Source organism: Typopeltis vanoorti, chromosome 14, assembly GCF_054136105.1.
Source record: "Typopeltis vanoorti isolate ZY-2024b chromosome 14, IOZ_Tvanoo_1.0, whole genome shotgun sequence".
Lineage (NCBI taxonomy): Eukaryota > Metazoa > Arthropoda > Arachnida > Uropygi > Thelyphonidae > Typopeltis > Typopeltis vanoorti.
Genome location: NC_143562.1, coordinates 42589583 through 42596141, shown reverse-complemented (window position 1 = coordinate 42596141; position 6559 = coordinate 42589583).

Below are 6559 nucleotides of genomic sequence, written 5' to 3'. Positions count from 1 at the left end.
CGATGATATAAAGAGTAAAATGTAAAGTCCAGTATGAATTTCCTTTCTAAAAATAGAGAAGTGAAGCCACAAAGGAGATCTAAAGGACAGCCCAGTTATCTGGATGCGATTGTGAATTCTGTCGATCTTAGTGATGAACACTTGAAGTGCAGTAAAAGAACCATGCCAAACCAGAAATATATCATTCACATATCTGCATCATAAGAACGAGAGATGCTCTTCAATATTCATTGTTCAAATCACTCCACGTAGTCAGCAAGTGTTGGATAAAGGACTACTATTGCTCAATTTGCTGGTAAAGCTTATTTTGACATTTGAAGTAGCCAGAGAACAATATTTGCAGGAAGTCTTTCTTGCCTGAGAAAGTCCAGTGTTTCACCTAGGAGATCATTAATGAACAATGACATTTACAGCTGACTGTTCATTCCAGAGATCTGATATTTTTTCTCTAAAATGAGATCCATTCTTAATAAATGAACAGTGAAAATTAATTCAAAGAAAGGTGTTTTGCAATTTTTTTTTAGCAAGGAGAGCAATGCAGTCTACAACAGAATATTTGCTTTGTAGAAGCAAGTATTCTGTTTGTATTGGTTTCCTTATTTCAACAAGAGACATCCATTATCAACAAGCAAGTAGGATCATTATCAAGAAGATATGTAGTCACATGGGTTTTCTGTAGTATTCATTCTGATCTTAACTACTAATGCTTTTCCTTTATCAGCCTCACTAATAAAACCAACAAAATTTCTTCTGAGAGAGAGAGAGAAAAAGAAAGGTCTTAATTTCTGGATAAGACAAATCTGGAGGAGGAGGAAGCTTAGACTAAAATAATTTGCACAATTTGAAAAGAGGTTAGCCACATCTGAAGAAACATTATATAGTTCTTTATCTGGTGAAAGAAAGATTTATTATATCACTTTTGGAGCTATGGTGAAATACAGACCGTTATGGAGGGCATTTATTTCAATAGAAAGAGGAAATATTACTATCTTACTAAGATCTCCAGCAGATGAAAAACACTGACAACAGCTAACAAGACTGAAATTTTTGTACAAGCTTTTCCCACAGTAGCAAAGACCTTGCCATCAGAAACATCAGATATGCTATACTAGCTCAAACACATCTAGAGACAAAGTTGTAACTGATCTCTGATGAACAGTGACTTAATGTCCTTTTTAACAAAGCTAATCTTTTTGTTAGACTCATACAGTTATGATATGTAATGATCTAAGAGCCTGTGAATCAATTCTATGATCTTTGGAAGACCAAAAGGTTTTTTTTTAGCTGCTGTACATCTTTTCAACAACCTAATCTGGTTTACACATTTAGTTTGTTTTAAAAGTTTACCATAATGGTTACAATGATTAGAAGTTAGCTCTCCATAAATCTATGAAATAACATGTGAAATGGGAAGGAACACAAGCCACATTAGATGAATAAAACTCATTGTGGGTCATTCACTTTGGTCCACACAGGAGTCTATCAAATTCCTTGCTAAAATGAAGATTATCACATTTTGACCAAACTGATAGATCATCAGCAGCTATATGTAATGAACACCTCAATTACATTTAATTATCAGGAGCCTGAATAGTTGGAACTTGTAGAACATGCCATTTCCAAACATTAAATCCTCTGAAGGATTTCATGGTTTAAATAAATTCTTCACAAAAGTAGCTGTCTTATGAATGCTTATACAAAGGAAGTGAAATCTTGCTACACCATCTGAATAGGAGTGAATGGACAAACTATCCCTGTTATGAAAATAATACTTCTCCGCACATTTCACAGGCAATTTTTTTTTTTTTTTTTTTAGTAATTATCTCTTGTTTAAAGTTGTATCATTGCAACCTTAATGTATTTTAGACTGTGCCACTCTGTATTATGTACATGTAGCTAACTTTTTTTCATTGCTAAGTATTCCAGTTTCTATTCTTCTTGTTTAATCTTAGGTTGATTTCAAAGCCCATTAATCTCTAAATTTTTTTTTTATTTTAAATGAAGTTTGAGGTGTACAATATGGTTTTTGAGAAGCTTCAAAAAACATTTTATTGAAAATTATATCAAAAAAGAATTATTCATTAACACACTTGACTTACTGCAGCAAACACAGACCACCAAAGTTATAATTCTGCCCACAATTGAGACCATAGCTGGCAGTGGCAAAAAAAGTCAATTTATACTGAGCTTTCGAGGATACCCTCTTATCTTTCCCCCACCCTCCATAAAATTCCATCAACTGATATCCTGTATAACCCTTTCAGAAATTTGTAAGTCTCGATCATGTGACCCATCTTTCTCCTGTTTGCTAGCATTTAAGTAAGCAAATTCTCAATCCGTCTTCATAACCACACTCCTGATATTTTTAACACTCAACTGTATCAGAATCACAACGGAAACCAGACCTAAGCACAATAGTCCAATCCAAATGAAGTCTTATCAAGGCCTTGTAAAGAGACAAAGTGACATCGTTATCTTTACATGTTAAAGTTCGTTTCGGCATCGCAATTATGGCCCCTGAACTTTGACTTGCTATCTTGGAGTCTTAGTACATATTCATTTTTGGAGTGTCAGACATCCATTTTTCCTATGCCTACAATTCCTCCCTATTCAAATCATTCTGAAAATACTGCATATCAGCAACATTCCTGATTACCCTACCTATCTTTACATCAGCAAATAGGTATATGTTGCCTGTCAAATCCTTCCTAATATCATTAATATACAGATTGAATAACAGTGATCCTTGTGCTATACCACTAGTTAGTTACATTAAATCTTGCAGACTCGCATCCCCCCCCCGCCCCGGTATATCACTTTTTGATATCTGTCAACCATCCTCTTATTCCATGCTAGTATTTTATAATCCAAGCCCATATTCTCCAATTTATGCAACAATCTTTCATGCTGTATTCTGTCAAAAGCTTTAGCAAAATCCAAAAGTATCATGGTGTATCCATTCCCCTTGTCTAGTTCAATGGTAACATTATTATAGAATGTGAGCAAGTTGCTAAAACATGACCTTCCCTTAGTAAACCCATGCTGTCCATTCCAAAGTAGAGATTCACTGTCAACCCATTTCTGAATTCTGGTCCTAACCAGATTTTTCCAAAATATTCATTATCTTACAATTTTGTGTTCCATTGTTATCATACTAAGGATGCCTATGATACCTAAGCAAGAATTTTACAGCTAATAAATTTATTTCACATAAGTTTAAATTATATGATCATCATCAAATTCCTGCCATGTACCCTCAAGGGTTGTACAGGATATGATAGTACTACATGAAAAAAATTACATCATTACTAACTTCCTATCTACAATTTTCCTCCAAATCAGTCTATTACTTGTCAAGACTCCAATATTATCGGATCTTATATTTCTATCATCTAAGGCACTTTGTACCGTATCAATCCACCTATATCTTGGTCTTCCTCTGGTTCGTTTTGCTGCCAACCTGGCAGAGAACACTTGTTTTGCTAATCTTTCTTCGCCCATTCTGTTTAAGTGACCATACCACCTGAGATTAGTTCTGCTAACGCATTCCTGGATGTTGACAATGTCAAGTTCTTTCCTAATATCCTCATTTTTAATATGATACTGCCATTGATGCCATCTATTCATGCCTATAATCTTTCTCAGGACTCTCATATCTGCGGTCTCTAGTCTTTGGTCAAGTGTTTTACTTCTAACCCAGCTCTCAGATCCATAATTTAAAACTGGTTTAAACACTGTCTTGTATACAGCTAATTTAGAGTTCTGACTAATTTCTCTCTTATTCCATATGAATTTATTCAATTGACTTCCTACCATACCAGCTTTGCTGATTCTGTTGTCTATTTCTATATTTAATTTACCATCTTCAGTAAAAATCATGCCTAAGTAGCTGAAATGTTTCACTTGTTCCACAGGTTCTCCATTCACAATACAGTTGACATTTTCAATGATTCTGCCTATTTTCATTGTCTTTGTCTTTTTATTGCCGACTTTCATACCATATCTATTACAAAAGGTACTCAATTTAGTCAGAGAATCCTGCAGACTTGTAGCGGATTTATTTAGAAGTATAACATCATCTGCATAAAGCAAAGAGCTGACATTAACATCTCCAATTTTGATATCATGTTTAATACCACTTTCCTTCATAATGTGATCCATATAGATAATGAATAACAGAGGGGATAATGTACATCCTTGTCTCACACCAGATTTAACATTAAACCATCTTCCTGTACTTCCTTCAATTCTAACTGCTGACTTACAACTCAAATAAAGACTAAGTATTGCTTGATATAATGCCCCATTGACACCATATAACTGTAGCGTGTTGAATAGCTTCTCTCTTGGCACCTTGTCATATGCCTTTTCCAAATCGACAAAACTTAAATACAGATCTCTGTTATATTCCCATGCTTTCTCAACTATTTGTCGTTTAAGTGAAGATCTGATACTGACAGCCTCTATTTGGCCTGAATCCAGCTTGTTCTTTGCCAAGCTTTTCTTCCACAATTCTTCTCAACCGTTTCTCAAGTATACTTGCATAGATCTTGCCAGGAACACTCAGTAGGGAAATACCTCTGTAATTCTCACATTGTTTTATTTCCCTTTTTATATATGGGTACCATGAGAGCTCTACTCTAATCATCGGGAATTCCTCCCTCTGTCCAGGCTTTCTGAACTATGCAGTGCAGCCACTGAAAGACTCTTATACCACCATATTTCAGCATTTCTGGTCGAATATCATCTACTCCTGCTGCCTTTCCACATTTCAAGCATTTGATGGCTTTTTCTACTTCAAGTATGCATATGGATTCCTGACTGCATGCCTGGTCAGTGTTTTTTACCACTGTGCTGTCATCACTGCTTGTTTCATTTAGCAGTTTTTCAAAGTAATTACTCCATACTTCAAGGATATCTTTTTCTTCCATTTTCATGTCACCTTTTTCATTTCTAACTCCTTTTACAGCACACTTTGCTCCATTCCTAAGCTTCTTCAACAACCTCCAGAATATTTTGCTACCTTCTTGATATTTATTTTCTATATTCTTGCCAAAGTCCTCCCATGACTTTTGTTTAGATAGTTTTACACAGTGTTTAGCATTCTTGCATTTGTCTCTGTATTCTCTAAGAGCACAAGCTGACTTATTTGCCAGGAACTCTTGATATGCTTTCTTCTTTTCCTCCACTGCCTCTTTATCTTCCTGTGTCCATCATGGAGTTCTGATTTTTCTATCCTTGCACACAACCTCACCACATGCCTCTGGCCAAATCAATCAATGTTTTCTTCAGGGCTTGCCACTGAATCTCCAAGGTTTGGTTCCTGCTCTCAAACTCTTTCATTTTTTCTTGAATAATATTTGTGTATTTTAGTCTACAGTTCACATCTGATAGCTGCTCAGCTTTAATTCTCTTTAAAACTTTCTTACATGTTCTTCTTTACAATGTGAAATTCAATTTTATCCTGCTCAAGACTAAATGGTGATCACCTCCAATTTCAAATCCTCTGTACACGCTGGTGTCCTGCACCAGATAGAAAACATCACTATCAACAATAACATAGTCAATGAGACTTCTTTTTCCTTGCCTCTTCTCTCCATCTGAATTTGTGCACATTTTTATGTTGGAACATTATGTTAGTAATAACCAGTCCATGTCCTGAGCAGAAATCCAACAGGCATTTGCCATTCTTATTAGCTTTGCTCTTTTCTCCAAATTTTCCCAAAATATTTTGGTATGTCTGACAATCATTTCCTACTCTGGTATTTAGATCCCCAACAAGGACCAATTTTTCCTTTTTCATTGTGTCAGTTGCTTTTTCTAAAGCCTCAAAAAATTCCTCAACTTCTACCTTAGTAGAACCTTCTGTTCGACCATAGGCACAAATAAGTCTCATTGTTCAGTTCCCCATTCTCATATTTGCCCACATTACTCTACTTGAGACTGACTGCTATTCAAGAAGATTAGCCTCGTATTTTGTGTTGAATACTATGGTTACTCCTTTTCCTTGATTGTCATTGCCTGAATATAACATTTTGTATTTATTGCTCAGAAAGATCTCACCAGTTTTTGTCTTTTTTGTTTCAGTCACCCCTATTATGTCGATTTGGTACTTATCTAATTCCTCAGCTAGCTCCATTTCTTTGCCATTCAGGCTTCTTATGTTGATAGTACTGATCCTGAACTCTGGTGATGTTGAGTTGGGGTAAGTTTTAGGATTTATTCAAGTAGCTGACTTTTCACTGTTTGCCCTGGTTCCTTGGAAAAAACAACGGGGGGGCCTTGTTTAACCGGGCGACGCCCCAGCCGGCATGAAATTTTGTCATGTCGTACCATCATTTCTCATTTTGGTTCATAACCAATAAGAATACAATTTGGTCGGCTAAATCCCAAATTGCCAGCCCATCCTCGTTCGTTCAGTATCCAAGTAGATACCCAACAGGGTGCACCACGAGAAGGTGAGGATTGGACATTAGGTCAGAAGCCCTGGTCAGTTCTCCGCATTCCTTTAAAGGCTATGTGGAGGTCTCCTCTCAGTTATACAGCTTTGACCCTTAAG